Raw genomic sequence first — 19,481 nt, 5'->3', positions numbered from 1 at the left:
GATGATTTTTATACTCTTTTGAGGTAGTCTATTTTGTTCAGTTCAGAGGAGAGGAAGCAATTCACATCTAGATTGTTGCCATGTTTACCCAGAAGTCCTCCAAAATAACTCTTAATAATTGCTTTAATTTTATCTTCATTGGTGGTATAGTCACCCTTTTCACCTTTAATGCTAGTGACTTTATTTTCTTCTCTGGGTTTTGTAAATTATATTTAGCAATGATTTATCTATTTTGTTGATTTTTTTCATAAAATCAACTCCTAGATTTATTAATTTAATGGTTTTCTTGCATTTAATTTTATTGATCTCACCTTTAATTTTTGGGATTTCTAATTTGTTGCTAAGTTGGACCTTTTAAAGTTGTTCTTTTTCTAGTTTTCTTATTGCATTCCCAATTTACTGATCTTCTCTTTCTATATTTTATTAATATAAGCATTTAGAGACACAATTTTTCTTCTTGTCAGCTTTTGATATATCCCATTGTGTTTGGTATGTTGTGTCATTATTATCATTCTCTTTATTGAAATTATTTATTCTTTCTATAATTTGTTCTTTAACCCATTCATTCTTTAAGATTAAGCTATTTAGTATCCAATTAATTTTTACTTTGTTTTCATATTATGGTCTGAAGAGAAGCATTTAATATTTCTGCTTTTCTATACTTAAATATAATGTTTTTATGCCCTAATATATAGTGAGTTTTTATAAAGGTGCTATTTAATATTGAAGTTATATTCCTTTCTATTTCCATTCAGTTCTCTCCAGATGTCTATCATATTTAACTTATCTAAGATTTCCCTCATGAAAGAATGGGAGTTAAATGACTAATAGAGGTAACTTAGTGTGGGTTCAGGTTTGGATCAGTGCTGACCCAAACAGTGGTTCAGGCCTATCTGTAAGTCCAGGGGTAAGCTACACCAGTTCTCTATAAGTTTTTTAACAAAAATCTGACTGTAGTTTGATGTTATTCAAATAAATTATGTTTACTTTATAAATAGCAGGATGGGTAGTGGACCAGGGTAAAAGGAGTTCCCTAAGCTACCAGGTTATACCTTTTCCCACTCAGATACTGGTCCACAAGGACTTGCTTGGTCCCAACTGTGGAAGAGAGGAATTGGGAAGCATGCAAAAGGCAGAAGCAGTGGCTGAATGGAGGCCTGTAAGTCAAATGAGAGGTTCTGATTTGGAATGTTACCAGGAAAACAGTTGGAGGCAAAAGCCAATTGCTGGCTGAACCCTGGTTGCCTTGTATGAGGGAAGGAAGAAACTGATTTCTCTCTTGGACTTTGGAGAATCAAACTGGATGTGGCCCGGTGACTTTGAAGGCAGAAGAAAGAAGGACAATAGTCCAGATATCTCTCTGACTTGCTCTGTTGATGAAAGACATTTCTCTCAATTTGAACTCTATCCCAATATCCTCTAAACCTAAGGCTCTCTGTAGTGTTAGGGAAATCCCCAACCCTCTTACCTCCATTCTCTATCTTTTCCTGTCTTCCCCAAATAAACCCTTACTTAAGATAAAAGGAAATAAGAATATTTCATTTGAAACATCATTAGCTCACTCTGAGTGATTTAGAGAAACCAAAAGGAAGGGGGGAGGTGAAACTGAAGAGGGCAGCTGGAAGAGGGAGAAAACGGGAGGAAGGGAGGATAGGCAAAAAGAAGACAAATGCCTGATCTGCAAGTTATCATTAACATCAAATATAGTTCCTTATTATTATCTATTACACAACACTGTTGGGCTACTCTATTTTACACTATCTGCCTAAACTCTTCTAGCTAACTAAAATCTGACTAGCTGATCCACAAGTATGAGAATAAAGTTCAGATTATAAAGTTTTGGCTAGAAGCCAAAAGGCTTAAGCCAAGAGTGGTTTGGCTTGGAGTATGGCAAACAGATTCTGTCCAGGCAACTTCTCTCATGCCGATGAAATCTCCAGGATCAGGATGAGGATTGGGATCATGTATAGAGTCTCTGGAATACTGGATCTCCTCAGGTAGGTCTGGAGCTCCACCAAACCCCCTGTAACCAATCAAAATGGCCACAGGAAGTTTTTGTCTCCCATTCACAGTGTCTCAAGGCAAAAGGATGCCCTGGGACTCTCTGTCCTCTCACTTATCCTTCCCTCTCATTCCAGAATGCGACCCCCAAATGGTTCTAGGTGTGTGGTCAACTGCCTTTGCAAACATTCTCTTCCACGAGGTTCTTGCATGATTTTCCCCAAAGTCTTTTGCAAGTTTGCCTTCGTTCATCTTTATTTTAACACCTACTATTATTATTTTATTATCAATTTCTATCTGTAACTCATTTAGCTTTTCCTTTAAAAATCTGGATGATATAAAATTTGGTGTATATAGGTTTAAATTGTTAATGCTTCATTATCTATGTTACCTTTTTATAATATAATTTTCCTGTTAGTCTCTTGATTACATCTATTTTAGCTTCAACTTTATCAGAGATCATGATTGCTACCACTGGTTTTTTTTAATCGGCTTAGGCATAGTATATTCTACTCTAGCCCTTTATTTTTACTCTATGTGTGTCTCTTATTTTTAAGTATGTTTCTTGTAACCAGAATATTATTGGGTTTGGAGTTTTGATCCATTCTGCTATCCTTTTTTCATTTTATGGGTGAATTCATCCCATGCATGTTCAAAGTTAGAATTATTAGTTGTATCTTTCCCTCCATTATACATTCTCTTCCTCTCCTTTTTTGCCATACCCCTCCTCAGATGTCCAATTTCTTGTCTACTACCTCTCCAATTCATGCTATTTCTTAGAACCTCTCCCTTATCTTCTCCCCTTGCCTTCCTAGTTCTAAATCAACCCACCTTTCTAAGGTTCCCTCCCTTGTTCCTTCCTCCCTACCTCTTAGTTCATATTCTATCCACCTTTCTAAAAGTCCCTTCCTTATTTCCCTGTCCTGCTATTTCTTGATATGAATTTGATTCTAAATATCCCTCCCTTATCTTTTCCTAGGAATCACTCCCTTCCCTTGTAGCAGTTAAAATTAGTTTCTCTGCTAGAAGTATTATATTTTAGAGGTTTGTTAAAGATTATGAAATAAAGAAAAATACAAAAATTAGAAAGCACATGTCTAGGCGGGCCGAATGGCCCATTCACTTACACTACATCATGAGAGATGTGTGTCCCTGGAAGCACAAGCAGGAAGAGAGACTTGTGCTTGGAAGCTCAAGCAGGAAGAGAGAGCAAGAAGAAAGAGGAGTACATTTAAAAACCCCTCTCTCCTTGGGGCCCAGGTGATGACCTCACCTGAGATCATGGGGAACTCTGGGAGCTACCAAGGACTCCTGGGAATTGAAGGCCGGAGTTCAAATCTGCATTTTTACATTTCCCCATCTGTCCTTGTTGGGAAAAAGATTTTCCCCAAAAGAATAATGAAAACATAATCAACTTAAAGATTATAATAATTTGAGGATAAGAGGGAAAAAGAACAAAACCAATAATTGCTGGACGCATTGAGAAAAACCAGTTGGGGGCAGTCCCCTTTGGCATGAAAGTATAGATACAAATAAATGTTCAATCAACAACACCCAAAATTCATTCTTGATCTTCTTGTGAAGCTTGTGGTCTGGAGGCTTCTTAATGGTGTCTTCTCCAACAGTTCAGTTTCTGGATTCAGAGAGGCAGCATCTTTCTTTGCCTAAAATTCCTCTTAAAAGGAATTTAAACTTTGCAATTTAAAATAATAATATTTTTACATTTCCCCATTAAAAAGGTGATTGAAAAACACAGGATCACTTAGGGATGCATGGTTGAGTTATGAGATATAGGAACCAATTGGGAAGAGAAATTAAAAAGACATCATAAAAATCCAAATAAAAAAGACAATTTCTGGATGAAAATATAGATTATCAAAGTCTTATGTGTAAAAATTCTAAGTAAAGGAAAAGTAAATCTATAATAGGTCCTTGAATCAGGGCCCAAGTAAAATGATCTAAGCAATAATGCATTACCCAGTCAGTAGCCAGGACTACAGAAAGTTTGCCACACTATGAAAAACAGAAAAGGGACCAGATTATAGGGGCCAAGTAGGAGTCAAGTGTGGGGATACTCATCTGTAAGTATTTTCAGAGTGAGTGTGGACACAAGGAAGGCCTATGTCTTAACAAATGTTAAACATAGCAACCTCGAGTCTTCACACTAGGTTCAAGTCCTTTGTATTGGCTTGGAAGTGCATCAATTCATGCTGGATTGGTTTATCTTTGGCCCTATGCAATGGCTCTTTTGTGTATATCTTGTCCTGGAATCAGACAGTATTATTAAGTAAAGTCCCATAATTTTTTTTTAAACAATTAGTAACATCATTTTTATAGTCTCAAGCTTTTGGGGTATGCATTGACATTATAGCAAATGTATTTTAAACTTATAGCACTGCAAAATCAAAAAGTGAAAGAAAACCTTAATACTGGTGACATGTGCTTCAAATATAAAAAGGAGGGAAAAATAAAAAACTGAAATAGTATATTGCATGCGCAAGGAAAATATAATAAAAGAGTTTTAAAAATAAAAATATAGCTTATAATCATTGACACACTGTGTCAGCTATGAAAATATAGAATACAAGGCTTTCTCACCAAAAATGAGATCAATTTCCTCTTCACATTTGGCCATGATCCATTGTGAATTTCACAAAGTAACAGTTTTTTTGGTTTCTTTTTATAAATAACAGTAGTATAAATATGTAGATATATGTATATATCTACATATATATGTAGATATGTACTATCAATATCCCCATATCAATGTAGATATGTAGATATCAATATCCCCAAAATTCTCAATAGCCCAGTTAATTACAATAGTAAACAAACACACTATCATATTTCACATAAGTTGCTGTATGGTATTTTTAAAAGCCTATGCACTGATGGATATTTGTCACAATTTTTACAAATGTAGCAAATCTTTCAACCTTGGTAAACATATTTTTAAACAAAGTAAAACTCATTTTGGGTTTAGAACATCATCAAGAAATTTAGATATCATTCTGGTGGAAGTTAAGTAGTGAGCTGAAGAGTATAAATGAGAGGTACTCCTTTTTGGAGGCTTCTAGGGGTACAAATGCCCTGGGATTAACTGCCCAACTTCCATTCACATTTTTAGAAATGAGGGAAGGTTGGGGGTTATAATTGTATTTCACTTCAGCTACTAGAATGGGCCTTACATCTCATGTTAGGGGCAGGCAAAAATGACCAGAGATTGTTAAGAAAAATTCTAAAAATCATGTCTAAAGAACCCTGAAAATCAATATGAGATATTTAGCTCATTAAATTTTCCAAAGGTTGTTATACAATTGTAGCAATGTTCTGATGGAGTCCATCTATCCTCTTTGTGACAATTTACAAAGTCAAAAATAGAAAAGTTGTTTTAAAAAAAATTTTTTATGGGCTTACTCAAGGTTGTTCAGTATGGTTATAGGGGGAAAGCAACAGAATTTCACAGTAATTAAAACCCAATACATTAAAATGATTCAGTATGACAGAATAGTACAGAATGCAGTAATATATGAACTTAAAATCACAAAATTAAACCTTAAACAAAATAAGCAAAATGCAATAGAATACAGAGATTTTTTTATAAAACACAGAGTCTGAAATGCCTTAAAAATATAACCTCCAGTCTCTTTAAAGTTCCTTAGGGTTTTTTATCCATTTAGATGCCTATTGTCAGAAGGCAGATTGGTAATGGTTAGGCAATGGGGGTTAAGTGACCCATCCAGGGCCATACAGCTGGGAAGTATCTGAGGCCAGATTTCAACTGAGGGCCTCCCATCTCTAGGCCTGGCTCTCAATCCACTGAGCCACCCAGCTGCCTCCCCAAAGTTGGCTAAAGAGTTGTAGGGAGCTGAATTTTTCCCCTGAATCACATGTAACATAAAGAAAAGGATCAATGCAGTGAAAAGATATCCTCTTAAAGTAGCCATGCTTTAAGTTCCTGTTTGGAAAAACCTCTACCTTCTTGCCCTTTCTTTCTCCCTTCCTGTGATCCCCTGCCCCCAGTCCACGTGCAGGCTAATCTTGCCTAAGGAAAAATTCATCACCCTGTTTTTGTTTTTGTTTTTTACCAGCCGGTGGAATTGAGTCCAGGGCCTGGGGCAGTGAGCCAGAATTGCTGCGCTGGGCTGTTCATCTAGGTCCAGATTACAGGTAGCAGGAGGCTGGGTTGGGGCTGGGCCTGGGGCAATAAGCGGTCTGCTCCGAGGCTAGAGTTTTCTGGGGCTGGCAGGCAGGTCACCAGGTGATTGAGATCTGGGTCAAACGGGTCCAGACACTGGGAACAGGAGCTGAGCCAGCCAGGCCGGTGGGAAGGGCTCAAGAAAGTACAAAGCGGATGGCTGCAGGCCAGAGCTGATCAAGATGGTTTTATAAAAAAGCATCTTGGAGAAATGTGGCTTAAAAAAAAACAACAAACTAGGCATGAGCTATTAAAGATTGAACTTAGTTACAGTAGATCAGAAGATTGAGGGTATTTCGTTGTTCCTTCATGGTCGCCAAACTGTAGCAGTTAAAATTAGTTTCTCTGCTAGAAGTATTATATTTTTAGAGGTTTATTAAAGATTATGAAATAAAGAAAAATACAAAAATAAGAAAGCACATGTCTAGGAGGGCCGAATGGCTCATTCACTTACACTACATCATGAGAGATGTGTGTCCCTGGAAGCACAAGCAGGAAGAGAGACATGTGCTTGGAAGCTCAAGCAGGAAGAGAGAGCGAGAAGAAAGAGGAGTACATTTAAAAACCCCTCTCTCCTTGGGGCCCAGGTGATGACCCCACCTGAGATCATGGGGAACTCTGGGAGCTACCAAGGACTCCTGGGAATTGAAGACCGGAGTGCAAATCTCCATTTTTACACCCCCTAATCTCATTCCCCTCCCCTATTTCTGGATATGTTCTCCTTTCTAGGAATCCCTCCCTTTCCTTAACCCCTTGCCCTCTTTTCTCTTCATCTACCATCCATTCTCTTAGTCCCTTAAGGAGTCTCTCCCTTATCCTATCCCCTCACACTTCTGTTTCTCTGTACATTAAGATTTTTACCCTTCTAGTTGTAGGTTATTCCCTCTTTAGACAAGAACTGTAAATGGGTTCTAGTACTACCAGTCTTCCACCCCTTTCTCCTCTCCTCTTTAACAGTTCTTCTACTCATGTTTCTTTATATGAGAAAATTGTTTCATTCTTATCTCTTCCTACCTAATTTTTCATATTATTTTTAGCTCATTCCATTATATTTAACTTGACCCCAAGTCTTCTAGCTATATATGTGCTCTTTCAAACTACCCAAGTAATGATGTCATTCTTAAGGATTAGAAATAACATTTTCCTATAGAAGTAAACAATTTGATCTTGTCAAGCCCCTTATAATTGGTCTTTCATATTTACCTTCTTATGATTTTTGCAGATCAAATTTTCTACTGAGTTCTGGATTTTCACCAAGAATAGTTGAAACTCCTTTAGTTTGTTAAGTATTCATTATTTTCCTTGTGTATCTATGCTCTTCTGGGTAGATCATTCTGCTATAAGCCAAGCTCCTTTGTTCTTTGAAATAATGGGTCCCATTCACTTTTTTTTTAATGTTGAAGCTACTAAGTCTTGTATTGGTCTAATTGTAGCTCCAAAGTATTTTTTAAAATTATCATTATTTTTATTATTGTTTATAGTATTTTCTTCTTAACCTTGAGCTATAGAACTTAGCAATGATGTTCCTATGAATTTTCATCTTGGGGTCTCTTTGCTAGGATGATTAGTTCTAGTACTTCCAAGTAATTTTCCTTAATGATTTCTTGGAAGATGGTATTTAAACTTTTTTTTTAATCAGAATTTTCTAGTAGCCTAGCAATTCTTATATTGACTCTTCAATCTATTTTCCAGGTCATTTATTTTTGTAATAAGATGTTTCATACTCTCTTCTACTATTTCATTCTTTTGCTTTTGCTTTGTTTTTTCTCATTGCCTTAGGAAGTCCAATTTTTAATGAGTTATTTTTTTCCCAAGAGTTTCTGGATCTTTTTTTAAATTGGGTGATCTCTTATCATTTTCTTGCATTACTCTTGTTTGCTAGTTTTTCCTCAGCCTCTCTTATTTGGTTTTTTAAGTTTTTTTGTTTCTTTTTAAGTTCTTCTGAAAATTCTTTTGGGGCTTTTGACCATTTGGTGTTTTTCTTTGTTGTTTTAACTTCACTGTCCTATGAATTTGAACTCAAGTTTTCTTGGTCCCCATAATAGCTATCTATAGTTATTTTTCTTTGATTTTTAATTTTGTTTTTTTTTATTTTAGCAGCCAAACCAATAGGCCTAATTGTTATCTTTATGTTATAGTTATCTTTATATCTTAATTTTTTATCTTTTATCTTAATTTTTACCTTTATATTAGAATTGAGTTCTATTCCCAGGGTATGGGAAATGATGCTTTAGATTTCCAGATTTCTTGTGTTTGTTATTTCCTAGATCCTACTTAGTTCTTCCAATTTCTATAATCCAGGGCCAGGCATAGTCCCTGCTCTCCTTGGCTCAAACCTCAGTCTGTGATTGATGTCAGGTGCTACAATTAGAACCCCATCTGCTCCCCCACCCCCTATGGTTCTTCCCCTGCAAGAAGACAGCTTGGCATTCTCGTTGGGAGGCATCCAGGGACTCCACTATCTTGTGAATGATCACAGTCAACAAGGCCCTAGCCCCTTGGCAAACTTACTCATTGGTGTGTGTTCCCTCTTCACTCCTCCTCTCCGGAAGCCATAGACTGGTACAAAGTCAGTGTCTGGTCAGTGCGTCAGGGCCCCCAAAGTCCTTCCTTGTACAGTGTCACCCCCAGCTGAGGTTGAGTGGGAATCTCTGGAGCTAAGTTTGCAGCTGACACATCTGCTCCCAGGGCTCACTACCTGTTGATTCCACTGAAATCTGCCACCAAGATGTAAACTCCTCAGTCAAGTAGGTGTGGTAAGGCTGCCTACCCTGCCACCAGGGTTTGTGTCATATAGATTCCTCAGTGTTTGCTCCAGGTGTTTATACCATCAGGTGATAATGAGGCCAGAGAGGTCAGAGCTCTTCCTCCCAAGGTTGTGGGCTGCTCTATTCAGTCCCACCTCTATTCTGTCTTTGCAGCTTTTAGCATTGATTATTTATGGGAGAATTTGGAAGCCAGGTAATCTCATGCCCTACTCTACCATCTGGTCTATTGATTCTTAAATGATCTCTTAATCTGTTTTCCAGGTAAGATAAAATATGTTTCTTTTTAAAGCTTCCCCATTTTCTCCTCTCTGAAATTTCTATTTACATATACAGAATTTTGTTCTTAAGAACTTTCCCTATTGAGCCAATTCTACCTATAGATATTTTGTCTACTGGATCCTACTTATCCTTTTTCTCTGAATAATCAAAATTACCCTCCCAAAATCCAAAATGCCTGTCAGACTGAAATTTCCTGTGTTTCTGTATCAAAATCTTTAATTTAATTTAATCTTATCACATGCTACTAAAATCCCATTTTCTCAACTTCAGATATCAGTCCTTCCTCCTCAACTAGAAGATCAGAACAGCTCATACTCTTCTATTCTTCACCTACATTTTTAACAATGAAATGATCATTTATACAAGTCAAAAACAGTGTTATCTGCTCTGCTTCTGGTAAAGAAATCTAGAAGATATCTGCATAGCTGAAGTTCCTCATGTTTGACTTCTACTAGTATGTTTTCTTTAATAGCAAGAAGACATACTTAGTTCAACACAAAATCATTTATTGAAATGACATTCTAATAATAATAGCTACAAATAATACCTACAAAACATTCTCCCAATAAATCTGGGGTGATTTTTCCCCACAAATATACACAATGTTACATGTAGGCATACACATAGAGTACATTAGCAAAAAACATCTTTAAAAAAGACACTTACCTTCTGTCCTAGAATTGATACTAGGTATTCGTTCCAAGGCAGAAGAGGTAAGGATTAGGCAAGTAGGTTTAAGTGACTTGCCCAGGATCACATAATTAGGGAACTGTCTGAGGTCATATTTGAACCCAAGACCTCCCTTCTCTAATCCTAGAGCTGTATCCATTGAGTTACCTAACTGCATCCTTAGGGAATATATATAGCTACACACCATACTCCAAATTACTATTTATATTTACTTTTTTGTGGATCTGTGTTTCCCTCCCAGCTCTTCAAATTCTTTGTAAGCTCCTTGAGACCAGGTATTATTTTGCTTTTGTTTCTAATCTACAGCATCTGGCATATAGTGAGTACTTGTTGAATTAAACTGAAGTATCTACCCCTGTGCATCCCTTTCTCTCTTATATTGTCTTTTTCTTTATTACTATATCAAGATGGAAAAAGGACTATAAACACCAAAGAATAATCAGTTTCTACTTGGTTTGTAAGGGGCATGTTTGCAAAAGAATAGAGACAAATAACTAAGAATGTAGTTTTGTCTGAACTTTGTTCATATACTTTCCAGTGGCTGAATGCGCACCTTTCAGCCCACCAACAGCAATGACAATATTATTACCATACCTCACCCATTTAATATATTGCTTTAGTTATCCCTAGGACTATAAAACAACCTCATTTTGCTACCATTAGAAGATCCTATCCCAATAAAAAAACAAGCAAACAAAACAAAACCCACAAGACACATTCTAAACAAATAAACTTCATTAGAAGACAAAGTAGGGAAAGAGAAGGGAAGGAAGGAACAGTCTTAATGACCATTAGGAGGAGATGACAGGGGTGTCCCACTCTAGCTTACCTACAAAACTTTCACTAAGCCCTCCTTTTCCCTATAAAATAGAAGCCCAACTCTTTAGCACTTTGTTGTTGTAAATCAACCTTGTACCTGTTTCTTAGCCAAATGACTTAATTATTTTTCCTTCTATTTGCCTACAGAGACTTAAACTATGTCAGGGCCAGCTCAGTCCAGACTAGTCCAAACCAATTGCTTCGTGGCTGACCTGGTGTACTAACCCCAGGGCACTGCACTGGGGAGGTAAGAGTGGGACTGGGAATGAATGAGAGAAGGTACTGAGAATGGGATCTGGGGCTGGAGCTGATCAAAGGTGGGTAGATCTAGTCTCTCCTGCTGAGGAGAGGCTAAAATAGCAGGGATGACTTTCCTGAATCATTCAAAGCAGATATCTGCTCAGGTGAGTAGTGTATTTACATAACACATAAAAGGCTTCCCCTTTACAGCCAGACTTGCCCTCACTTCTGAGCATGCTCAATTCTACTATGAACTGAGGAATTAAAATGCTAAACTCCAAACCTCCTGAATCCACAACCACAAGGAAGCAGCAGAGGGCTGGTATGATGTGTGGTCTGTGGACCAAACAAGAGCAAATGTCAAGCCATACATTAAACATTAATAATGCTTAACTTTTTTTGCTAAAAGTAGCCTATCACTAGATCCAGGATGATTTGACATTAGGATTTTATTCCATTTCAGCAGTGAAAAGAGTATGTCCCCTTGCCGAGTGTGTATTTTTCAACTCTTTCAACACAAGGAAAGATCTAAAAGTCTATAAGTTTCCATGCTATAAATCCATCTTTATTTCTTAAGAACAGGACCAGAATTCATTGAGAGAATGAATCCTTTGACGGTGGGCATACAAAGACAGAGACAGGATAATTCTGCTAAAGACTGGAAGTGACCACTTCTTAGCCTTTCCCTCCCTAACTTGAGCAGACAATTGGACCTGTCCAATTAATGGCCAATGTGATAGCATGGATCTTTGCACTCTTAGAAGAAGAAAGAGCTGAAGAGGACACTTGGCCTAGAGGGTTAGTATTATAAGAATACATTTGAGCTATTATTGGGGGGGGGGAGGGGGGCAGGTGTTAAACCTTGCCTTTGCATCAGAGAAAGTTCCTGTTTAACTGGGCCAGTTGACCACATAATATGGATTTAAAGAGCATTGGAAAGACCCCTCTGCTTCCTCAAAATCTTCACCAGCTCATTAGAGCCTTAAATTCTATTAAACAAAAATGCCTGCTTTAAGACTTCAAAAGACCTTTGATTTTATTGTTATGGGTGTTCTTTCCATGCTAACTCTTCTTCTCACCCCACACCCACACCCCTTTTAAATATAAACTAAAATGAGTTGTCATTGCTAAAACAATTTTGCTCCTAGAGGCCAATCTGGTGATGAGTTTCCCACATATATTTATGCTGACCCACAGATGACAGACAAATCCATCACCAGTCAATTGTAATTTATATTCTACTGGTGTAGCCTACAGAATACTAGTCACCTCTACAACAGAGTGAAATGTTGGCATAGAACTTTAATGGTGATTAAGTAGGATGTAACTCTTTTATTCTATTTATTTTTAAAACTCTGGAGAACGAAGAGTAATATGCACATGCAAATGGGGTGACAGGTTCCCAAAAAGGCTAAAACAGACAATATCTAATAAAATGAAATTTAATAAAGTCCTACTCAAAAATTCAAAGACCCTTTCATATGGACAAAATGGAAGAAATCATAGTGAAAAACATCTGAGTTTTAGTAGATTGCATATTCCATAGGAGTCAATAGGCTAGCCCAAAAAGTTAATACAACAATAGGCTAGGATTAAAAATACATGGTTTCTAGAAGTGATGGTCCTGCTACATTCTGCCCTGGTCTTACCATATTAAGCACACTTTGTTCAAATCTGAGTACTGTGAACCTTAAAATTTCTCAGATTTGTGAATGTTAAAAAATTCTCAGACTCTACCTTAGAACATTTGGTTAAGACCATTCCCCATTTTAAACAATTGGAGGTACTTAGTCAGGAATGTATGTGAGAACTTTACATTACTCCACCCATACTTAAGCATACTTTAGGGGAAGATAAAGTTGTAAACTCCTTACTGAACAATGAAAAGTACTTAACCCATACTTAAAGTAAAGCTGAAACCCTTAAGCTGGGTCTATTTTTAGATCTAATACAAAAAGGTGCTAAGGTCAAATTAATCACTAAAAGTTCAAGCAAGCTTAGCAAGAGGTGTGAGGTTTTAGTCTACTCAGGTGTGAATTACTCAAAAGTTTAGTCTACTCAGGTGTGAATTAAGAATGGTCAGTCTTGTGAAAATGTCTACTGTGATGTGGGGGAGGTGACATAGGAGAAAATTCTCTTTAAAAGGAGGCCAGAAGGCCTCTGAAAGAGAATTCAGCTATGGAGCTGAATTGGAGGCTGGTCTCTGTCTCGGTGGCTGAAAGGGAATTCAGCCTTGGAAGCTGAAGTGGAGTTTCCTGAGCTATAATGGAGGGTCTCTCTCTGAACACTAGAGTTTTGCTTAGAAGGATCTTGTGGTGAGTTCATAAAAGACTGACTGATCTCTCTCTTAAGGCTTAAGGCTAGGCTGGCCTAGCCCTTTTTCCATCATTTCCTCTTACTCTCTCTCTCCCTTTCCTTAATTCCTTATTTGTATTAATTAAAATCTCCATAAAAACCAAGCTGACTTCAGTATATTTAATATTTGGGAATTTTCATATGGCAACCACTTTATTTTTTTATTTAACTCAAGACGCTGTCTTGAAACCATATTTTTGCAGTCACAGTTTAAGGCAAGCACTCTTTTAACTGTTACAGTATCTTATTTTAAAGGTTTTGACAAGTTCAAGCTGGTCTAGGGAAGAACAAATTAAATGGAAAGAGAATTGAAAATTATGGATTTTGTTAAAGGAATTAAAGATATTTAGCCTGGAAAAGAGATGTAAGTTGAACATCTGAAGGCTTTCATTGTGGAAAAGGAATTTGAATTTTCCTTTTTTTTCCTTCTTGCCTCATAGAGCCAATAGAATCAATTGGTTGAAACAGAAGAGGCAGATTGTGTGAATCGCCAAAACGTAGTTGCCAAAACTGTAAAGGGTTTGGCCAAACTGGTAAAGATAATTTTTAGTGTTTTGACTTAAAATCTAAAATAAGTGGTCACCATGGGAAATTCCCAAATATGAAAATACCCAAGTCAGCTGGGATTTATGGAGATTTTAATTAATATAAATGGAGGAATTGAGGGAAGGAGAGAGAGACAGAGAGAGAGAGACAGAGAGAGAGACAGAGAGAGAAAGAGACAGAGAGAGAAAGAGAGAGAGAGAGAGAGAGAGAGAGAGAGAGAGAGAGAGAGAGAGAGAGAGAGAGAGAGAGAGAATAGCCAAGCAGAAGAAAAGGGCCTATGGCTTAGGCCTGAGCCTAAGGGAGAGTGAGTCAGTCTTTATCACTCACCACAAGATCATCTCCAAGCTGGGTTCTTTCACTCCGAACTCCAACACCAACCCGAACTGACTTCCAATTCAAAAAACAATCCATTACCTGAACTAACTTCTCCTTTTAAAGAAATTTTCTCTTATGTTACCTCCCCTAAATTTTTCATGTCTACCAATCACAGTAGACGCTTTTTCCCAGGACTGCCCATTCTTAGTTCTCATCTTCTTTGGTTCTTACCTTCTCTGGTTAAATTAAATCCTCTGAGTACTTCACACCTCTTTTGTTAAGCTTGCCTTTTGTAAGTTGCTTGACATTTTAGGTACTAATTTAACCTTTATAGATACTTAGCACCCTTTTGTATTAGATCTAAAAATAGACCTAGCTTAAAGTTCTAGCTTTACTATAAGTATGAGTTATGGACTTTTCATTGTTCAATCAGGAGTTTGCAACTTTATCTTCCCCTAAGGCACTGTCTGAGTAGGGTGGAGTAATTTTCAAAGTTTTCAATACATTACTGATCAAGTACCTCCATTGTTACAATAGGGAAAAAACTTAACCAAATCTTCTAAGGTACAGTCTGAGCCTTTTTAAGATTCACAATTGAATATGCCATGAAGAATAATAATAATGGCTAATATTTATAAAGCTCATAAAGGTTTTCAAAGCACTTTATAAACATTTCACATTTTAACTTCACAACACTGGAAGATGAGAAAACTGAGTCAGGCAGGGGCTAAGTGACTTGCTCTGGTCACCCAGCTGGTTTCTGAGTCAGGTTGTGAACTCAAGTCTTCTTACCTCCAGGTCCAGCACTCTATCCCTGTGCCATTTTAGAAGAATAGGCTGCCAAAGAAGAGGTCTTTAAGCAGAGCATGGATGATCAGTCATCTGAGCTGCTAGACAGTGGATTCCTACACAGGTATGAGTTGGACTAGATGACCTTTAAGATCCCTTCCAGCTTTTAAGATTCTGTGATAATTCATCTAATTAAATTCAAACTAGGATGTAAATGGCAGGTATGGATTCCTTCTGGGAGGAAGATTTCTTTTGATCAAAGGGTTTAGAGCTGGAAGAATCTCAAAGCTGATCTAGTAGAATGCGTTCATTTTATAGATAAAGAAACTAAAGTTCAGCTAGATTTGAATGACTTGTCCTAAAGTCAGACAGGCAGTAAACTACAAAGTCAGGATAAAACTCTGCTTCACAGTGACTCCATCCCACCCCTTTAGAGATGAGAAGTCCACTAGAGTTTTACTTTGCACATGTTTTCAATTTTTTTTGATGCATTGATCAAGCATGCTGATTATCCCCCCTCTTTTTTATTTGTCCATAAAAAAATATTGTTTGTATATTGGTATGAATTTCTGAAAGGTGAAGAAGGGGAAATTATGGTAATGTAAAAAAAATTTTACATCAATTAAAACTAAAAAAAAAATAATCCAGCTCTTCTAATACAAAAATCCAGGGTCCTTTCTACTACAGAAGGCTGGAGGATATTGGAAACATAAAAGAGGAATAAAAGCTCATCATTAATGGGGTAATGAAATGCAAAAGAGAACCTTGGTGCCTCCAATATAAGCTTAATCTCTTCTATAATTTTGTATAGACCTAACTTTGTCCAAGAGTCCCAAGACTGCCACCATCCATTGTAAGTATCTAAGAAATGTAAAGGTTAAATTTAGGGTTGAGACTGAATGTAATAATTATTTGGTCACCAAGGATTTTAATTTCTTAAAATCCTAAATGAAACACTCAAGTCAGAATGGACTTTTATGGTGATTTAATTACAACAGGAGGAAGAAATTAAGAAAGAGGGAGGGAGAGAAAGAGTTAACTCAAACTGCTCCAGCTCGGGCTAAGCCATGCAGGAGTCAAGGCTTTGGCCAAGGGCCACCTTCCCCTGAGAACCAAGGGAAAGGGGAGTCACTCCTTTCATTCATGTGACTGATTGAAGAAAGTTGTCTGTGGGGCTCCTCCAAGCTCGAGCTCCAGGATCTAACTGGCATCTAGCCCTCTCCACAGGAAGTGACAAGAACTCCAAAGGCAGTTCTCTACCTTACTTCCTGCATCTCACATGTGCCAATGGTGGCTCAAGCTTGGCTTAGGACAGCCCAGGGAACAGTCAGTTGTTTCTGATTTGTCATTTACCATCACATGCCCATGTAGTGTGGCTGTGTACATCCCTGGGTGCTAGACTGAGCAAGATGGGGAAAAATCTAAAAATCACAGAAAGCAAGCATACTTGCCCTAGAATGTAGGACATTCTATATTCCAGGAAACTATATGCACCTTGTGATCAAAGTGTAAGATTAAAAATTAATATCCACTACTCCAAGTATTATATTTTTATAAGATTTATTAATAATAACTTGAAGTAAAGGATAGTGATAGCCTTAGTAAAGAGGAGAATCCCAGACCTAGAGCTTGGGAGAGATCGAGAGAGGGAGGAGTTACACACCTTTTAATAGACAGAAACATAAGGACTCACGGTGGGGATGAAAAAGAAAAGGATGCTAGGAGATGTAGTTCAAGGGTTCAAAATTCTAATTACACAAAGGACTGTTTGTCCTTGCATCTCCAGTGCTTAATATAATGGTGGGTACATGGTAGGTGATTAATAGATGTTTAATGAACTGAATTAAATGGGAAAAAAATTATTTTCCTTTAGTTGACTATTTGTGTTCACCACCTACTTATTATAAATCCTGGGGCAACCATAGCTACATGGTAAGTAAATGACCTTCCCCAATGAATCAACAGTTTCTGTAGGAAGTAAAGCTCTTTGAACCCTTTTAGAATCCACAGCTTTAAAAAGAGTTCTATTCCTTCTATAGCTGGCAAGACAACCAGGCTACATAAAAACCCAACCACCCTAGCAATTCTTTATCTCTACCATTAAAATCAATCTGGTATCAGCTTGATAGAAATTGGCTATCACTTCCTTTCTAAAGAAGCTGGTTTCACAAGAAAAAAATCCATACTTGCCACCTAACTTCTAAAAACCCTAAGATAATATCCATTATCTTGATATTTCGGGCAGAAAAATTTTGATCCATATAATTTTAACAGTTCTTTCATTTCTCCATTTAATTTTGAACATACAGATAGTACTAAGTCTGTGGGGCCATTGGGAAAGGATTGATTACAGTGGTATGGGGTCTGAGAGCAGAAAAATCAAAATTAAATTTTAATATGGTCACATATAAAAATGACCATCTCTGATTCTGTAACACTTTCTAATCCACTGAGGGGAGGCATCATGGGATAGTGGAAGGAGCATTTCATTTGCAGTCACAGAAAATTGTGTTCAAATCCTGGCTCTCCTGGCTGCCTATGTGACTTTGGACAAGTCACTAATTCTCTCTAAGCCCCAGTTTTTTCCTCTGTAAAATGAGGTGTTTGAACTAAATAGGCTTTAAAAGTACCTTCTAATAATGAAATCTACAATCCAACAATTCCAAAATTGGAGAGTAGTAACATACTGTGATCTAAGCTAATTGTGGATAAAATATAAGCTAATTGGAAGTCAGCAAGGTGTGGTGGAAAAAAAATTGGACCCAGAGTTGGGAGAGCTGGTTTATCTTCCATGGCACATAGCAGGTACTTAATAAATGTTTGCTGATTGAATGATTGATCCTGACTCTGATGGTTATTCATTACCTTACATAAACCATTCAAGTTTCCAAGACCTTCTCCAAGACCTCAGTTTCCTCCTACATAAAATGAGAAAAATATTTGTATTATATCTTTTTAAAGATTCATGAAATCATAGATTTAGAGCTGGGAAGGATCTCACAGGTTATCTAAACTAATCCTTCTCCTTTTCCAAAAGAGGAAATTAAGGCCTACAGAGATTCAGTGACTAAGAGTGATTAAGGCCTACAGAGATTCAGTGACGAGACTAAGGTCAGCTAGGTAGTAAGTGACAAATTTGAATCCAAGTTCTTAGTCTCTAAATCCAATGCTCTTTCCAATATATCATGCTAGGGGCAGTTACATGCCTCAATGGATAGAGCACTGTTGACAGAAAGACCTGAGTTCAAACTTGGCCTCAGATAAATACTAGTTGTGTGACCCTGGGCAAGTCATTTAATGTCTGTTTTCCTCAGATTCCTCATCTATAAAATGAGAATATTAATAATAATATCTACCTCCCAGAATTGTTGGGACAATTAAATGAAATAATTGTAAGATGCTTAGTACTGTGTTTGGCATATAGTAAGCATTATATAAATACTAGGTATTATTATTTTGCTAGTTGTGTAAAAAACATCTTAAAGCACAATATAAATGTAAGTGAATTTTTTTCTAGTTCTTTGGAGAAATTCCCCTCACATATAAAATCTCTTGGCTACTTAGTGCTACCTTTTATGCATCATCCTTCATTCCTGCTTTCTTGAGAAATAAATTTCATAAGAAAACGTGAAGAGGCAACCAGTCACTTTAGGTATGCTACTTAACCCTCTGAAAGGGAGTGCAATATGTTGTATGTTGTCCTAGTTAAACACAGGAGAAGGTAGTAAAAAAATAAAGATGCTACATTTTCCCCTGTTGTTTTTTAAACAATGCATTGATCTGCTCCCCATTTTCCAAGTGTCTTCTCCAGCTGTGCAGCCATAATTTAGCAGTATTATGTGCTGTCACTTCTGCATTAGTAAACATGGAGGACCTGCTGAGTAATTACAGAATAACCTCATAATGAAATGCAGCAAAGAGCTCTAATTAAATTTTAAAGTTGCTTAACAACTATTCAACTTAAAATGAGAAATTTCCAACCATGTATCCTAATGAGTTCTCAAAATATATTACCCCCTCCGAGGTACCAATGATAAGGTAAACATAGGATATTACTTTCTATATGCATGCATATGGAAAAAAGCATTTACAAACAAAATAAATATACTATATAATAATTAGAAAAAAGAAATCACATTTAAATCCTACAATATGGGAAAAGATGTTATAAACTTTTCTGTTTCACTTAGAGGGGAAAAGAAAATTCTGCTATTAGTCTCCATTCCATGGCATGAAAGAAAATTTGCAATAATCATTTGAACTTAAAAGACTCAGAACTTAGAAGAGTTCTTCTCTCAGCTTTATGGAGAAGTGATACAGTAGAATGTTTACTAGTTCTGGAGTTGAAGGATCTGGGTTCAGACCCTGCCTTTGATGTTTATCTTGGGCAAGTTAAAATCTTAAAATCTCTTAAATTCCATTTACTCTCTTATAAAACAAGGGAGTTGGGCTGGAGGGCCTCTGAGAGCCTTCTTGTTCAA

The sequence above is a fragment of the Monodelphis domestica genome, chromosome 7 (assembly GCF_027887165.1).
Source record: "Monodelphis domestica isolate mMonDom1 chromosome 7, mMonDom1.pri, whole genome shotgun sequence".
Taxonomy (NCBI): domain Eukaryota; kingdom Metazoa; phylum Chordata; class Mammalia; order Didelphimorphia; family Didelphidae; genus Monodelphis; species Monodelphis domestica.
This window is presented reverse-complemented; position numbering follows the sequence as displayed.